The sequence below is a fragment of the Acanthopagrus latus genome, chromosome 10 (assembly GCF_904848185.1).
Source record: "Acanthopagrus latus isolate v.2019 chromosome 10, fAcaLat1.1, whole genome shotgun sequence".
Classification (NCBI taxonomy): Eukaryota; Metazoa; Chordata; class Actinopteri; order Spariformes; family Sparidae; genus Acanthopagrus; species Acanthopagrus latus.
Genome location: NC_051048.1, coordinates 19,731,660 through 19,750,770, shown reverse-complemented (window position 1 = coordinate 19,750,770; position 19,111 = coordinate 19,731,660). Strand labels below are relative to the sequence as shown.

Here is a 19,111-nt window from a genome sequence, read left to right as displayed (position 1 = left end):
GGAACTGTCATAGGATGCCACTTGTGCAACAAATCCAGTCGTGAAATTTCCTCGCTCCTAAATATTCCACAGTCAACTGTCAGCTCTATTATAACAAAATGGAAGCGTTTGGGAACAACAGCAACTCAGCCACGAAGTGGTAGGCCACGTAAAGTGACGGAGAGGGGTCAGCGGATGCTGAAGCGCATAGTGCAAAGAGGTCGCCGACTTTCTGCACAGTCAATTGCTAGAGAGCTACAAACTTCATGTGACCTTCAGATTAGCCCAAGTACAGTACGCAGAGAGCTTCATGGAATGGGTTTCCATGGCCGAGCAGCTGCAGCCAAGCCACACATCACCAAGTGCAATGCAAGGCGTCGGATGCAATGGTGTAAAGCACGCCGTCACTGGCCTCTAGAGCAGTGGAGACGCGTTCTCTGGAGTGATGAATCACGCTTTTCCATCTGGCAATCTGATGGACGAGTCTGGGTTTGGAGGTTGCCAGGAGAACGGTACATTTCAGATTGCATTGTGCCAACTGTGAAATTTGGTGGAGGAGGAATTATGGTATGGGGTTGTTTTTCAGGAGCTGGGCTTGGCCCCTTAGTTCCAGTGAAAGGAACATTGAATGCTTCAGGATACCAAAACATTTTGGACAATTCCATGCTCCCAACCTTGTGGGAACAGTTTGGAGCGGGCCCCTTCCTCTTCCAACATGACTGTGCACCAGTGCACAAAGCAAGGTCCATAAAGACGTGGATGACAGAGTCTGGTGTGGATGAACTTGACTGGCCTGCACAGAGTCCTGACCTGAACCCGATAGAACACCTTTGGGATGAATTAGAGCGGAGACTGAGAGCCAGGCCTTCTCGACCAACATCAGTGTGTGACCTCACCAATGCGCTTTTGGAAGAATGGTCAAAAATTCCTATAAACACTCTCCTCAACCTTGTGGACAGTCTTCCCAGAAGAGTTGAAGCTGTAATAGCTGCAAAAGGTGGACCGACATCATATTGAATTCTATGAGTTAGGAATGGGATGGCACTTCAGTTCATAGAATGAGTAAAGGCAGGTGAGCGAATACTTTTGGTAATATAGTGTATTTACTTATTTATTTATTTTTTGCAATAAGATTCCTCAGCAGACTGATCTCAGTGCAGAATTTAATACATCTGTCACAGCTTCAGTCCATTTGAGCTCTTAATTGTTAGCATCAGAGGAGAAAAGAGGATTGGACCAACTGTACAAATGTAGACAAATATTAGCGCTCCAACCCCCTTAGTAAACTGCTGATGAAGTGAGGGATTCCACTTTGATGGTAATTTGAGCATAGCCATTCTTAGACAAGGATATTTCATGAGGGTTGATTCTGTCTCTCCACATCTCTCAGATTTTCCCACTTCCAGAAAACTTCCTAACAAAGTTAGAGATCGTTGGTGCAATGTGTCATGCTTCTGACGGTTTGATTGTTGCTGTGTTTTCACATGCAGAGGAGTGGAGAGAGAGAGAGAGCTTCATGTGTTGCTCAAGGTCCTTTTAGATACTCCCCATCCCACATCTCCCTGCACAATTAATTTTATCTTTGGGGTATTATCAAGAGGGAGCCTGGCAAAGCAGCATGACAGAAAAACGGTCCAGAACCCTGAGGCCCAGGGTGGGAATTAATCTGTTTGACAAGATCTCTCACAAACGATTTGCCTGGCTTTCCTTCAGTTGGATGTTGCCACTACCCTGCATATCTGAGGGGGTGAAGAATGAGCATGTTTCAAACATAATGCAGAGTGAATCGAGTCAAAACGCCAAAGTGAGCAGCGACAGACCGTTGTTGATGTGCTGGAAACACGAGGAAATAATGCAGCCCTTACAGGTGCTGGGTGTTAGGACGACTTTGGTGACGTGCCTGTTAAGTGAGCATCAGCACTGTTCAAATCAAGCATGCAGCTATAATAATGAATTCATAGCATGGCCGGCTGACATCGGCATTATTTTTCTCCACAAAGCAGGATTCAGTCCTTACTCATGCTCCCAAAAAGGGTTAGCCTCGTTCTACTCACGCTTTCAACACTATTGACATCAAGCAGACGTTTGATGCATTATCTGGGACGCAGAAAATTAATCAAAGTAATGATTGAATAATTATCTCAAGTGCAATTAATTAAACATGCCAATGAACTCATCTTGAACAGCTGTCCCAGCTTCACCACTTAATCACTTGTGAGAATTACCAAACACAAATGGAGGACGCCGAGTGCATGCAATAATCTCTGCAAAGTGCATTGTTTACAAACAGTAATTAATATCACACCGTGTATTAGAGGGCTAAGTGACTGCACTGCACTTCTATAATTGTACCACAGAGAGTTGGGTTTCTTCCTCCACTCTTGCCTTAGACACCTCTTGTAAAGACAGAAGACAAATTATAAGATTGGGTGCCCGACATCATGGACTGCATCAGATCACACAGATTTACAGTGTTTTTGATTCTGCATTTTGTGGGTCTCCTTGTGCCTTATTGAAATGCCAGAAACACATCATCCCTCATTGCAAAATCTATGATTTAACCTACTGAATGTCCCGGACACCATTAACCGGATAATTCACGCTCAACTAAATTTCTGCCCACATACTGTAAAATGGATTTATTTTATGTTTCTGCCTGAGTATGTGAAATAGTTCCCACTATATTTGTTGGCAAAGAACTGCCTAAAAAGTGTCGGTGAGCTTCCCTTAGTGTCTCTTAAAGGGATAGTTGTGACCACGCCAATGTGGGAGTCTGTGGCATTCTACGATGAGGTAATTTTGGGCATCACATATACGGCTTTCATGGTCCATGGAGCCTGACAGTCACAGCCGACTCCAGGAAATGGTCTGTGTGGTTCTGACATATGAAGGATCTATCTAGGACAGACGAACGTCTGGGAAAAGGAATGAAGATTGACATCGAGTGGCACTGGGCTGCAGACCTCCTAAAAATGAACTGGAGGACATTCACTAACACTTCATAGATGGTTGTTAAGAGCTAAAGTTAAGGTTTACTGATTACAGTAATATTGTAGATTTGTAGTTGTGCACAGTAGACTAAAGTATTATGACACATACACATTATTTTAATATCAGTAACCACACAGGCTTATTATAGCTTATATAAAATGGTTCTATTGTCCTTCAAATATAAAACCATTGTAGAATTTTGCACATAAAAAAGGATAATTAGCATATTCATTATGATTTTAATATCTTTCACAGCACTGTACATTTCAGTGAAGACTGTACCGTCAGAGCAAGAGTGAGATACTACAGTAATTAAAATAAGCTTAGTGCAAACTGTGTGACTGACTGCTTTTTTTTCCCCCTTCTGAACTTCAGAATTCACATGTACAACGACAACATAGAAAATGAAATGCCTCAGAGGCAGGGCACAAGATGATAAAACACAGCAGCGGGGGTCTTTTGAGACATTGTTCCAAACAACGGTTATGTTTTAATTGATATTTAGTTGTGTATTGTGTATATATAATGCAAAGAATGTGTACATGAAATGAAAAGGACAAAATGATTGTCAAGGAATAATGCTGCCTAAAACACTGTCCAATTCACAGACGCACATCAAGTGTTTTATGGGGAAAGTACAAACTCATCGTGTGCTCTTTGGATAGAACTTCGTGCCATTTCTCATCTTGCTTTCTTGCACGAGCATTTTCAATTGAAGATAGCCACTTAATGAAAATAACACAGGGCTTGGACACTACACTTAAATCTGCATTTTTTGGGCCACGGTGAATTTAAATGTCACCAGCTTTATCAATTAATGTGTGAAAAAAGCAATTATCTCGAATCCTGACTCTGGTAGAACTCTGCCAACTTCAGTGGAAAAGGAACTGCATGATGAAGGAATGCCAACAGCTCTTAATCGTCCTCGTGTTGTTGCAATAAAATTGCTCAATCTGCTGTATTTTCATCTTTTCCTCTTTGTTGTTTATTGTTCTGTCTGTCTTTGTACCCATGTGTTCATGTCAGAATGCTCCTAATAGCTTCGAGAAATTACAGATTTCGACTGGGTTAAAAAAATAAGTTTAAAAGTACAAACTAATTTTGCTGCTTGTCGCGAGCGAAACATCCAGTCGCTCTGATCATTTTATTGTTTGTCCCGGCAGAGCGCTTTGTTGGAATCGATTTCCCTCCAGTGTAATTGGTGTCATGCCTGGTTTGGCTAAATAAGCCGTTACACCAGAAGATACTCTGGCAAACGAAAAGGGCATTGCTGACACTTTGCTTAAGAAGATACTGAGCAATTACACTGACAAAAAAAAGGGTTTTAAGGCATTATGCTGTACAAAGCTCTCAGAACAATTTGTGGTTGTAGTAATAGGAATTACTAACATGTAGTCTATAAATGTAGGTTATCTCATCATAGTCTCTTTTGTCACATTCTGACACTTTCAATAGTCTTGTTTTTATCCTAAACTAGTTTTTCCAGATGAGCGTGGCCGGTGTAGCGTTCAGATCATGACTGGCAATAACATTCGCCATTGCTAAATTCCACCATGTATCATCGCTTTAACTTGTGTGTTTTCAGCAGACTTTTTTTTTTTTTTTTTTTTTAAACAGTAATTGAAGCGCATTACTGCAAAATGGCTTCACCTCTGATCATTCAGTCACGCTCAGTGGAAGTCTGTAAAACCCCAATTCACTGTCAGCTATCCAGAGGAGCTTAATGTATTTTTGTTAACAGAAAAGTACAAGGTTAAAAGGTTAATATCTGGCACTGACTACAATTCTCTATGCTATTGTAGCAACGCATCCTCCCTCTCTTTCGCTCTAATTTGCTCCTCCACAGTTGTGTGTTACTGTGCGAGTGCACACTTGTACAGATGCGTGCACACACACACACACACACACATACACACACACTTGTGGTGCTCTCTCTCCTCCCCTCGGTGTACAAGTCGCAGCAGAGCCATCCATCCAAACCCGCAGACCATGAAATTAGGTTAAGACGTAAGGCTGTGAATGACACAGGTGTGGATACAAATGAGAACATCCGAATGAAGAAGTACAGATCCTAGACGGCTGATACTGTAGTCGTTACAGGCATTCAGAATTATATTTCACAGCTTCCCTCCTTCATTTTATTTAGCCCACTTTTCCTGTTGTGTATTAGCGGTCAGGACAGGGCATTAGCATACATGCTGGGAAGCTGTGCGTAAGGATATTAGGAGCTCTGTCATATTCCAAATCTCATTTCCCATAGAAAACTTTAAAGTCGTTCAAGCTTGTCTGCACTCCTCTGCTCCCTTGTATAAATCAGAGCGTTGCTTTTCTTTCTTTTTGCCTTTCCTTTAATACATTCAGATATATTCAAATATTACAGTCCTGCTCTTTTTAATAATTCCCCTCCATGTAAGACTGAGATTTAACAAGTGACAAGCACAATGGCAATGATTTCAACTCTAATGTCAATCTTAATGTATTAACCGTATCAACAGATGGAACTCTGGTCTTTTGACTAATTCTGCTTAAGCCAGGATTCACTGATAATTGGGATTTTTATGCCTAATGCACTGCATTTTTTTATAATAATTATTCCCATGATAGGAATGCTTACAATCAGGCAACTAAAACAAAATTATTAAAAAAATATATATATTAATTTTGGGCTGTAGATTTAACATGGCATGAAAAAATGGCTTTCAGTATGTCATCTGCTGGAGATTGCTAGGGAGACTGTTGTGTAACATACATGTTGTTTATGTCAGTGACACAGATGTAAACAAACATTGTGATGCTAAATGGATTAAAACTTATTTATCAAAGGAGCATCTATTGGCAGAACGGAATATAATATTCAGTCATGTCTGCATTAATCTATAATCACCTCAAAATAAGGTCCTTATTTATTAATATTTGATTTCTGCTGAGTTGAAAAAAAAAAGGTCAGGTTTGCTGTCAGTCAAACTGCAGAAGAAGAACAATGGCATGTGATATTCTTGTAAAAGTCAGTTGTGATTGTCTTAACTGTCCATTAGAAATGGAAGCAAATGGGTTTAACAGACCTTCAGTAAGTTTATAAAACATTAATGGCTGATGTGAACACCATGACTAAGAAAAGAGAGAGAATGGTGATGACAACAACAGAGAAGTAATTTAATGGAAATGTAATGTGTCAAGTGCAATAAACTGTGGGTTCATAGAGGCAGAGAACTGTAGTCTGACTGTACTAAACATGACTATGGATGATCATGTTGGTGGACTGAGAGCACTGCATTAAGAAATAAGCCAAGAACAATTAGTTAAATATGACCATGTGCTGGAAAGTTGATAAAGGTGAGGTTCTGAAAGTGATTTTTAAAAAAAGTGTTCATGACTTGGCAAGTGAACGCTCGGTACACAGGCCTTTTCAAAGAGAATTGATGGCAATCACCCAATCAATCTGGACTTTAGAACAGCTGGCCATAGCAGAGTTGACTCTATGAATAGTGGAGACCCGAAGCTCATCTTTGGAAATCCCATCTTTTTTATTTTGTCCTCACATAATACAGAAAAAAGAATCTGACAGGACAAACAATCACAGCGTTGTTAAACCGTCACATTTGCCACCAAAGCGCTGTAGAGACGGCCGCGGCTTTTGAAAGCAACCACAAACAGAGCTGGTAATGCGAGAGCGCCACATTGACTATTGCTTTTACTATAATAGGTATTGACCTGTGCATCAGCGAGGATCTGCTGATGTCTGCAGTCCTTCAAACCCCACTGAGTTCAAACATGAAAAGTTTCGACTCAAAACACCACAGGTCTACATTGATACAAAAGACTGCTGAGCACTTAAAACGGAATAAAATATGTGCCAAGGTGAATGTGATATAAGCTGAATCTGATTTTGACTGATAGGCCCTTTGGGTCCATGTGGGGTGCATGAAAGAGAGAGTCAAGAATGAATTTGCCAACTAATGATCCTTTTCCGTTTCTGAATTATGTTTAACCTGGCTATTCAAGATACCATGACGGGGAGAACGAAGGAGTGGAAGTGTGAGTGGAATTGGAATGCCAATCAAGATAAACAAACCCTATACACTTCTGCGCAGGTTTGACTAATTGCATCGGAAGGCAGAGAAATAATTAACTTCAGTACACTGCATTTATATTCAGTACAGAGAAACATACAATGCCAGCACAGTTCTATTCATAGCTTCAGATGCACAGTTAGTATGGAATGAATAGTGGTAAATCAGCTCATTTAAAGTGTCAACCGTACGTGCCTGCGCGCGCACACACACACACACACACACACACACACACACACACACACACACACACACACACACACACACACACACACACACACACAAACAGAACATAAGCACTTGTGGGATGCCAGAGGGTCAAGTGGTTTTCAGTGTCTGCTATGAAAAGTCCTGACGCTAGCTAATATTTCCTGATGTGTTCTCTTTATTTGCATACCGGGTGCTGCCTCAGCCGGCTCCTATTGTCAGAGCTTTTCATTTGAATGTCAACACTATTATTACAGCAGGTGATGCAACAGCAGGTGTCTCTCTCGGCCTGTCTGTCTCCATCCACTGCCTGCATGTCTGTCTGTCTGTCGGTCAGTCCATGTGTCCGCGCCCCTCTATCAGCCTCCCCCCTGCTTTCCTTCCCTCAGTTGTGTTTAACTGCTATCATTATGTGTCTGCCGAATGGAATCCACTTGGAATCCACTTTTTTTCCTACCATTTGCAAGCGTCTCTATTTTTCTCGGCTTGACATTGTGACTGTAATGGGTGAAAGGGAGAAAGCTCCTCGTTGCTGTCTTGCCTCTCTTTTTCCCATTGTTTACAGCCCGAGCCCTGACAGTGTTGCTTCTGACTAGCCCGCGGGGAAAATGGACACTTTGACATTTTCACACCCTGAAATGTGGCAGCGCATGGTATTACTTGTAAACACTGTTCATTACTGCCTTGACAGCTGATGACCAACACTCAACCTTCCTGCACCTGCCTCCGCCGAGAACGCACACAAACGGGACCTTCCCACTTCGAGTTGTTGGGCGCGATCAAAGCTGAGAGGCCGTGTTCTCTTCTGTTTTCTCGCCTTGTGCTCTTCTGTCTCCCCGTCCTAACTTTCAACCATGTAATCAAGTGCACTTTATCGCTGTCATGTCTGCATAGGTCTGACTGTATTCTGAACTCGGGGCTTCACTGATGTTGAGAGACCTGAGACTGTGGAGGAAAAGCATTTGGAGATGACAGATTATCTTTTTTTTAGAACAACGAGAATGACCGAAATAAATAGTTCATAAGAATTTGACTTAGTTTTCTAATAACGGAGCTCTATGACAGTAGCAATAAGCCTAAATCAATTTGCATGCAGCATTTGTCACTGAAATAAAGATCCTTCAGTTTAAGGTTAGCATCTAAATTTCCTGTCAAAAGCAATGGATGAGCTGTTCATTAAAGGCCCGTCTTCAAGTCAGCCAGCTGTCCTTTTTGAATTCACTGGGAAATGTTTCATGAGCTTGTAAAATTGAATAGTAAAAGTGTAAAAATTAATTTCCACATTGGAGTATGTGTTCTACCAAATGATTAAGCCGCAATTTTGACATGGCAGTAAAAAGCTCATATTATACACAGAATAAAATTTTGCTTCAGGTCAAGTGCTTCTTTACTCTCTTGTTCAAAATGGATTCCTAATTCATTGGTCATTCATTAAGGCATTGCTTTTTTCCCCACTCTGCTCAGTATGTAATTTTAAGTCGGTATAGATTTGCCACGCAGACTTTAATGAATTTGAAGTGGTCTGGATTGCTTGGAGACTATTACTCTTTCATGATTCACAACAGGGAATGAAATGATTTCATTTTCTTGTAAAATGTGATCTGCCCCTCCACTGAGGTGCACAGCTGTTTGCTTTGCTTACAGTAACTATATTATAAACTATAACAATATAGGCTACAAAACATGAAAAAATAATGCCTAAGCAAATTATATTCTAGTAAATAAAATAAATTAAAATTTGTAGAGAACATAGACTCGTATGGAAGGACCGAGTCTTGTGGACACGTCTAACCCCAAAACTGACTTGGATGATTCGTGATGTATAAGATTAATTAAGAACTGAAAATGAAAAATTTGATTCAATAAAAATGAAATATGAACTGTGTTGCAATCGAAACAAGTGAAGGACCCAGTATAGTTCCGTGTGGTTCTCCTATAAACACAGAGGGACAGATGGTACCCGATCGCTTTCAACCAATCAAAAGGGAGATAACCAGTTTAAAGTCGTTGACCATTTGCTGTCAAGATGCTCAGTTCGTTAACTATAATGATATTGTATAATAATATGACAATAGAGATTATTTTCTGTTTGTTGTAGAAAGTGTATCGGTCTGTACTGGTCTGAGTTTAGAACCTTTGTTGAGGCCTCAGTATTGAAAATGAGAGTCATCAGAGAGTATTTCCAGCAAGAGGGAACGATTGCTGCGTGGTAATTTAGATTGCAAGCACGACTGGTAAACAGACATGAGTCACAAAGACGCAGAATCAAAGAAGTTTGCAGTGTTCGTAAAAATGAAGTCATTTTTATTTCGACTGGCCACAAAGAGACTGTTGTGACTGAGTATTAAATGGTGCAATCTGATGCCCCTGTGTAGATGAGCGAAATATCAAGAGCGTTAATCATGCAAATGGTAGATTTAAGGGCGACTTTGAGATTTAAATAATAGATTTCAACATGAATCACCGAGCGCTCGTGCTAGCTTGAACCAATGACGTAACCGATAACTAATCAACGGAATGCATTGCTGAAATCATCTGGAGCCAAACAGTATTTTCAGGGTCGTCTGCAAGTGCACGCTGTGGTCAGAGAGTGTGAATTCTGGAGACGATTCTACTATCAAATATTGTATTTTTGCATCGCTGCAACATCAGAATTTACCGGTTATTAAGAGAATAATCATAGGAATGGACAATAATACGAATCTCCAGTAGTAACACTAGGGAACAGTGGCATACCAGCTTCTACACAATCCTGATTTGTTTCATTCTGTGTCATCATGAGAACGAAGGCCTGGTATGCAAAGTACACACGCAGTAGAAAACATAAATCCACAGGTTATTGAGTCTGCATGATTATCTGGTAGAAAATTAGCTTAGATAATGCACATTTCATCTCCGTTTTACCCTCGAAACTATACGTCCAACCTGCTCATATGCTATTAATATGACTGGAGAGATATGGAATTCATTTTAGCACAACTAAGCATGTTAATGTGACTGTCACTAATATCATTCATATTGGCAGAATTTCCAGTTCAGCAGCTGAAGATTCTCATATCCGGTGGGACTGGAAGCGCCGTTTTTTTTTGTTTTTTTTCTTTTTCTTTTTCGTTCCAAAGAGGCAACAGCAATATTGCATGTCTTTTGAGTTTATGCAAAGCATTTCCTCCAACAGCACTCACTCGGAGCAGCCATGGCAAATATCATTAAATGCCCTGCTAACACCCTACCCCCTCTGCGCGCTCGCACAAACACACAAACAAACACACGTACAAAAAAAAAAAAAAAAACCGCCTCTCCTTTTTCTCCATCCACGCTCATTTTTTCCCCTTCTTTTTCTTCCTGGCTATCACTCAGTGGCAGCGCACGAGGGGGAAGAGAGTGCATTGATCTGCCAAAGTGAGCAGCCATTTCACAGGGCGAGTCTGCACAGCGCTTCTGTCCCTGAATGGGAATTGCTCATTTCACCTGGCCGCCTTGCCTGTAGCAGACTACTGGGAAGCCCCCGCTAGAGAGGGACAGAAGGAGGGAGGGAGCGCAGGAGTCAGGGCCCTGGTCAGGGCTTGGCAGGCGGCAGATAAGAGCTCCTCATGCTGCTCCTGCATGCACTTACCACTGCTGCTGGAGCTCAGCCCGTCTCTCTCTGTCTTCCACACACTCATATGGACGTACACATAGATTTTCCTGCGCACATGTGAGGCACTAATAATAACTTTGGCGTTATGGTGAGTCAGCCTTCTTTTCCTCAGGCAAGGATAAAAGTAAAACATGGTGCCTTTATTGAGTCTGAAATCACTAACTGTGGAATTCCCAGAACAGGGCTTTAGCTCAGCCTGTAGTCCATTCACTGCCAAGACGCCGTGTGTCCACGAGATCTAATATTGTGTCCGAAAGCAGGTGCTGATAAACAAGCCAGGGAACTATTTATGACATTCGCAATGGACAAGGTACAAACCAAGTGTGTAGTACTGTCAGTCAAAGGAGCTGGAGCTGAATAACTTTGGTCATTTGGTCAACACTGACCAGCTTCTCAATACAACAGATAACCAAAGGTATATATTCATGTTGTTCTAATTTGGATCAACCATTTAAATAAAGCGCAACTATAGTTTCATTTTTACCAGCGTCCCACTTTATTTAAACAGTTTAACACTCTTTTCCTCAAGATATCATGTCAGCCAAATCTGTCTCTGCCAAACTTAACTTGCATATAAGCGGAGCCTTCAGCCTTCCAGTATCTGACTCACCTCTCCATCAGTGCCCCACCCCACCCCCAAACCCCCACACCTCTCCATCCTTCATGTGTCCGAAACACATTCCCTTCCAGCCACTTCATTCCCCCACTTCATCCTTCACATGTTCTCAAATTTATTTCTCTCTATCTCTCTACCCTGGTCAGCCCTCTTCCCTCCCTCCATCTCGCCTATCTCTCCGCGCTCAGTGACAGTCTCATCACACTCTATCAATCAGGCTTGTGAGGCCTGGGCGCAGTGCAGCACAGCATCACACAGTCCTAGTCTGGTCCCATCAGTGCCAGTCAGTCTCCCTCACTCTCTCAGTCACTTTAAAAAGGTTTAGGTTGCCAGATATAGTCTGTTTCCACCCCCCCTCTTGCCCCATCGCAGGTCAGGAGACGGGGAAGGATTGAGATGGGAGTCAAGATTCGGCTTAGCGCTTGATTTGATATCACTTGACATATTCTCTGGCAACTTAAACAAAGATGGATAATTGGACACATGATCAGCTTGAAGCCCTTAGCTGATAAATGTGAAAAGATAAAGAGGAAAAAAAAAAAATGCATGTGAGTGCCCTTGCTGTGCTGCGCAGAGTTTCAGCAAAATGGGAAATGATGCAAAGCAGAGGTCAGATGATTTTTATCCTCGACTCATCAGCTATTCCTTTCACTCTCTTACCTGCCGTAGGCCTCATCCTGTGGTTGACGTCTCAGGAAAGAGAACTGCACAAATGAGAAAGACAGAGAGGAATGAATGGCTTAATCAGCCTGACTCTGGAGTACACACCACACATTTCTGTGCATTTATTACAAAAAACAAGGATCGCATCAAACTAAAAATACACCCCTGAGAAAGTTTGCTGTACAGTATTGATGGCTGTAACCCACTGATGTTATGTTGCTCACATAACTATTTGCTTTACTTAGCACCATTATGTAAAAAAATATGTAGTTAAGACGGAATACTTGCTTTGCAACCAAATTTCAGTCGAAGCAACAGAAAATTGCATGTGCAGTCGAGAATGACTTAACCGCAGTTATCGATTGGCTTTGTGAATTATAATGAAAACAAGTGTAATTACATTTTCCTTTAAGTAGCACAACAAATTAGGCTTGTGAGTTATTCTGGAAGCAAAAGAGGGAGAAAAAAAAAAAGTCTTACATTTAATGCGCTGGGAAGATTTTCTCAGGCTATTTCCTTGCTAAACGCATTAGCAGATGCTGCTGTGCCCATACAAGCCTGTGGACTAATATTCTTGTAAATGATTAGCTACTTATTTAACCAACAGGGGGAAATGTGCTTTGGGTGGTTACGACAAAAATGAGTTGGGGGGGGGATAAACATTTTTTTTTTTTTTTTTTTAGCAACACTGAGTGAGCTTTAATTTGACTCATTAGCTTATAAAACGTTATTGTAGGGCTTTATGGCAGTCAAATGAGAAGATTAGCAACGATGATTATGAATCTCATGATTACAGTAGTGTGTCTGCCCAAAACTTCTGTGTTAATTCAGAGTCAATCTTCTGTGTTAATGCGCTGACTTTTTTATTATTATTATTATTATTATTATTATTATTATTATCATCATTATTATTATCATTATTATTACTATTATTATTTACATGTGAAAGCAGAAATGAAGGTTATATTAAAAGGTCTTCATGGACATCAGTGGATGCAGGATAATCTATTTTGTAGTTTTAGGGTCCTAAAATGTATCTGACAGAGCAGCGTAATTACCCAGGTGAGGATGTGCCTGGTTACCAGCCCCTTCACACTGACTTCATCAACAGTGTGTTTTGCCAAGTTCCTTGTTATCTGGTTTCTCTCTATACACCCTGTTCATGCTAATGAATCCACAAATTAAATTGTAGAACAGAGGAATGTTAGGGCGCCTGCCGTTTTGATGCGGTGAGGAATACTCAATTAGGCTGGATTTGGCCCCTGTAATTATTACATTATAGCTAAGATAAGTGTTCAATGGCAACAAATGCTTTGATGGACTCCATTCTGTAACAAAGGCAACGGGTGAGCAAAGACGGAAATGCCAGAACAGAAGAGCGAAGGGGTAAAAAAAAAAAAAAAAAAAGCAAGTGAGAAAGTGACAAGAAAGCTATCGCACGGGAGCCCCTGTCTGCAGCAGCCATATTTCATTACACAGCGGCGAAGCTTAGGAGGCAATCAAGCATATTTAGCCATCCTCGTCTCGCCCCCCCCCCAAAGCAATTATTACTCCCCAGTTTTTTACTGTGCTTTGCCATGGGGAAAATGAACCGCAGTACTTATCAGCTCAATGCATACACAAGTGACTGGGGTGGAGGACATGTAGGTGCGCATGTGTGTTTGTGAGCGAGGGCATGCGCCGATGCTTCTGTTTGCGTTTCGGGGAGGCGTCGGAAGGCGAGCTGACCGCTGGTGAGCAATAGGTTACCTTTTTCAATCCCATTAGCTCGGTAACATCAGCACATTTAGGGGCAGCAGGCGGAGCGAGTGGAGATACAGAGATAACCATAAACATGTCACCCAAAAATGCATTGTTATTTGCATTCATATTGGAAAGAGCCAAATTGATGCAGGGTCAAACAGGGAAGGTGAGGGTTTATGACCTGTGCATAGCTCTGCTGTCAGCAGCTCTGATCTATCGGACCGGCCAGCCTTGTCAGGCTTTACGCCTGATTATATTATCATGGCTGACGATCAATGCGAATGAATGATCGTTCATCCACAAAGGGGAGTAGAATGAATCAAACTGAATGCAAACAGTACATTCTATAGTAATACAGGGAATGGTAATGCATTTCCCATCCTGAAGCCATCCAGTTAAGTGATGCATTGCATGCCAGTGTAACACAAAGCACTTTAAAAATACTTTGGCTGTGTCTTGCTCTTTTATTCGGTCTGGGTGTGTTTTTTTTTTCTGTATTTTTTTTAGAAATATCATCTAGCAGTAATAGAGTGAAGCAGCAGAACTGTGAAATAAAACAAAAAAAAAACAAACATACTTCACTATTCTGTGGGTTTTTGAGCAGCTAATGTGCGCTCATTTGGGTGGCACAGCCGCCAACTGCAGCATTAGTCCCCATCTGGGGACTTGGTGTTTTGGTGAAAGTGCTTCTCCATTTGCGAGACTCTTCAGTTCTGGGCATCCTCCCCAAGCCCATAACTCAACGTCCCTCTATCACTCCCATGCGACTGGCTGTCATAATCATCAGCATTATGCTACCTCAATGGGCCTGATTTACAAGTCTGGACATGGCACCAGCTCTGCGCCAAGGGGTAAACATGAGGCTGTTTGCTACCGCCAAGCCTATCTCTCCCTATAGCATTTAATGGGGAGGAGAGGCCGATATTCATAACAGAAAAGTAGCCTTTCAGATCTATGATTTGTTTACAAGACTGTAAATAAAACCCTTTAGAAAGGTCTGGGTTATGGGCAGGGTTATGTTTTCTTTTGTTTTTGTTTGTTTTGTTTTTGTTTTTGCTGGATGGGTTGAATTGTGAGGGAGAGCTGGGGAGGGTCTTTTTTTCACCCTCACCCATATTCTAATTCAAAGTTCCCTTGCAGAGTTTATTTAAAAAGAAAAGAAAAAGGACTGAATAGTTGCACTTTGCCACACACAGAGGACAACAATCCTGTCTCTGCCTCTACCATAATCTACTAATAACATACTGCTTTTGAGAATCACAGGATCTTAATGGAGGTACACAACTGGTTATAACATTTTTATATATTCTCCCCACAATTTTTGCCATAACATAATTCATGTTCAGCATCCCCTTGTTCACTCATTCATTGCAGACAACCTTTTATTTTCAATTTTAAAATACAGTGGCTCAAATCATCTCAATTTAATGTTTTTTTCTCCACAAATGTGATAACAGAAAATTCAATTTTGAAAGTACAATGTGAATAATGAAAAAAACATGGATTTGTTATAAAATTATGCTTTAAACTGGGATAAACAGTCATACATTATTTGTATTTTCTCTCCGTTAGTCTTTGCATTTTTTGGACACGTTGGGAGGAGGGTGTTAGTTTTAGCATCCAAAGAAAATATCAAAGGTGGAAGAACTACTTAGATCGTGTACATGAGTAAAATTGCAGTACTGTCATGTACAAATACTCTGTTGCAACAAAGAGTCATGCATTAAAGTACAAAATAAAAGTAAAATGTCAAAAGTAAAAGTAGTCATTATGCAGAATAATGTAATGTTACTGGATTAAAATTATTGATCGCTTTAACGTCTTTATGTCGTTTATCTGATGGGTAGCTTGTAAATCTCTCCTCTGGGATCAACACAGTTTAAACTTTAATGTCCTCTGAGCGGCAAACTGTGTCTTGATCTTGAACATCACATGATCGATTTATTTGTTGGTCATGTTGTGTTATTTAACTATATCTCCAAAGTAAATAGTAACTGAAGTTATAAAATAAAATGTAGTGAGTAAAAAGTAGAATATTGGTACAGGTACTTATTTAGTTACTTCCCACCACTGGAAAATATCAACACCAAGATACAGTCCCTTATTGTGAATTATTTAAAACATAGTTTTAAAAAAATAGACATTTCCCTTACATGTAGTTAAAAAGGTCTGTGTAACATAGATTGTATAAAACAATGTTGCAGTCCTGCTGTATACGCAGTAACTAGACAGTCTCACGTTGCTTTAAGTATTGAAATATAGAGTCTCTCATGGAGTACCGATGTGTCTTATTACGCCTCTATGAATTTTGATCATTGCTATTTTTTATTTATTTTTTTCCTACCTTGAGGCACTACCTGGCCCTTTCCTTAACCCTCTCACTCATTCCATAATATTACATTAGCCCATATTCATCCACATACTGCGCCTGCTAAGTGATGGGCCACATAAATCAATTTTATATACGCACACACACAATAACAGTTAAATGCGGCTTCCAAAACTGCCTGCTGATAGCTGCCATTTCTTATCACTCCAGTTGAATATAGCGCCGGTATGAAGGCACTTTTGCTTGCTGTCTAAATGGAGGCAGACTGAGAGAGAGAGAAAGAGAGGGAGGGAATGCATTTTTGTTCAAATTACTTAAGCTCTTTGTAAAGCCACATGGTTATGAAAATTCTCTGAATAAGAGAAGGGAATCTTGTACAGTGGAGAAAACAGTCTCCCTGACAGAGAAACACCTATATAGGCCGCGACTGTGGACTTTCTTTTTGTCATGCTGTTGTGTGCAGATGTTGGGATTTCCTGGGTTCATGTGTGTTTCATGTTGCATGTTCAGTACACTCATGCTGAGGAATATTATCAGGAAGTGAGAGCACAAAGTCATGAGGGTTCCAATAACTTTGGGAGGGTAAACATTATCCATAAAGCAACATCACAGGGTTTTCTTATACGTTATGTATTTGCCTCCTGTGAAGCAGTGAGCGTAGTTCCGCCATCTGCGGCATTAATTTGAAACGCCTAATACATAAGCTAATCAAGCATGTTTATTTTTCCTCTTGTGGAGTTGTAGGCTTTAACATTTGCGGGGAAATGTGTACCCTGTAGTTAATGAACTGAGCTGAAATGAGCTCCCGTAACTGCCGAGTGAAACGGCTGAAAAACACCCCGGCACATATCCTCCATCTCTTTTTTGCTCATAAGGTTCCAGCAATTTGATTGTTCTCCAAATGGCATCGAGCGGGAGCGTTGGGATCGTAGGGGAGGGCCCATCGGCGGACAGCGTGATGTCGTGAGACCGTTTGATAGACAACGGCACAGCGGGGGGAAGGAAGAGAGGAAGTGGGATTCGGGACTACAGAGCCGAGAGACACTTTTTCTCTTTCACTCTCTTGCTCCCAACTGCTCCCAGTGCCAGAGACACGGGCCGCTGCACAGACAGATGGCGAGGAGGTGTGTGTGTTCGTGTGTGTGTGTGTGTGTGGGGTGGTGACGACATTCAGCTTTGTACAAGTGTAATAGATGGAGAGGGAGAGATACAAGAGGAGAGACTGAAGAAGGGGAAAAGCACTGCAGAGGTGTGTGTGACTTTATCATGCAGTCATGAATCCACGTGCTCTTTTCATTTCTTTTCTTTTTTTTTATATTCCATGTCCGACTTGCTTGTCTACTTCATTACCGCAGCAATAAAAGTTCATTTGCGCCGTCACTTTGTGCTCACCCGTCATATTGGGTATGCAGCGTAGACATTGCAAAGCCAGGGACCTCTCCTGATGACGACAGGCACACCTACGAGAGGAGCTGTGGGTGTGAGGAGGAAGTGGCTGGAAGGATTCTGTATTGACAGACTGCCATCTACTGGATTTTACTGTAATTTCAATACATACTGTTTTATCGGCGTGACTCTGTTTGCATGCGGTGTATGCATACATTTCCCTTCAGTGGGTGTGGGTTACTGTCATGATGCCAATTGTGTGTGTGTGTGTGTTTATGTGAAGCTTCGCAGACAGAAGACTATTCTGTAAAAAGTACATTTAATCACAGTGTTTGGTTTGCATTTGTCCTCTCTCAGTTGATTGCCATGAGGCCAGGTTCTCTCTCTGAAGGATACCGTCACAGCTAAAATAAGGATTGCTCTTTTTTTGGTTGAATCCAAATAATATTATGACACATGATTTACATTATGACACAGTATAATTTGAATTAACAATTCATGAATTGAATTTTCAGAACTACAGAAACGTCTTCTTGTTCTAAGATGATGTCAAGTGAGCTCAATCACCGCAACCTGCACAGGGTTTTTTGAAAAAGAAAGAAAAGAAAAGAAATAAAGTCATTTATAAAGACTGCTGTCCTCAGTCAACGAGCAGATCAGAATGAATGGAAGCCAACCGCTCTAATGTAGGGAGGTGAATCAGATGGACTCCCTTATAGCAGTGGACTCTTGCAGGGAAAACGGTAATGCACAGCACCATCTTGTGGTTGTATAGCGCCTGATAAACACCACCACCCGACTGAAAACAACACATTTTAAACATTGAATGATTCAGCATGAATCCAGGATATTCATCGATTAAAGAGTGTTTCCCTGAAGGTTTAACACTAAAGAGGATGTCTATCAAAGCTTCCTACTCAAACCCTCTGGGGATTGTAATCAGATTAATCATGCCGAGCGTTTAATTGAATGGATCATAACACTTGCTTTTTGCAATGTGGACATTAACCATGAATGTTTGTGCTATGATATAGAACGAGGAATGATTTAAATGATCACATCAAGAAAGGAATGTGCCACAGTATGTATTTTTGTCTCAGTGCCTTGTGCTGGAGATCTTTTAGTGCATTTCGAAAGGCCCCTATCCCAGAACTCTTACCTGTCACATGACTAATGAGCAGCCGGTGTGCAGTTAATGGTCATGAAATATGCACCAGACTTAAATACCTCATCCATATTGCCTTGAGATAAATCCGCGCATTTCATTAAACACACACGGCGGCTCGGCTTGGCTGCAAAAATTATTCCTCCTTTGCAGAGGAAATAAAATTAATTTTCCACGCTTGTTTCCTCATAATCACAATAGCAAAGTAGTGTTAAAGAATTAGCACTTTTATTAGGCCAAATTAGGGAAGGTTGTACCTCTGAACAACCCTGCTGACTCACACACACACAGACACACGTAAGTATTAGGTGTTTAAGTAAGTAAT

General features: G+C 41.1%; 1 protein-coding gene across 37 annotated transcripts in view; it reads right to left on the bottom strand.

The window, feature by feature from the left end:
* Positions 1-19,111, bottom strand: part of LOC119027522 (receptor-type tyrosine-protein phosphatase delta-like) — a 402,917-nt gene that overhangs the window by 196,167 nt on the left and 187,639 nt on the right. For all 37 annotated transcript variants that reach the window (XM_037112789.1, XM_037112790.1, XM_037112788.1 and 34 more), the window contains one exon: positions 12,161-12,204. The gene's annotated coding sequence lies outside the window, so the exon portion shown is untranslated. The remainder of the gene's footprint in view (positions 1-12,160; positions 12,205-19,111) is intronic.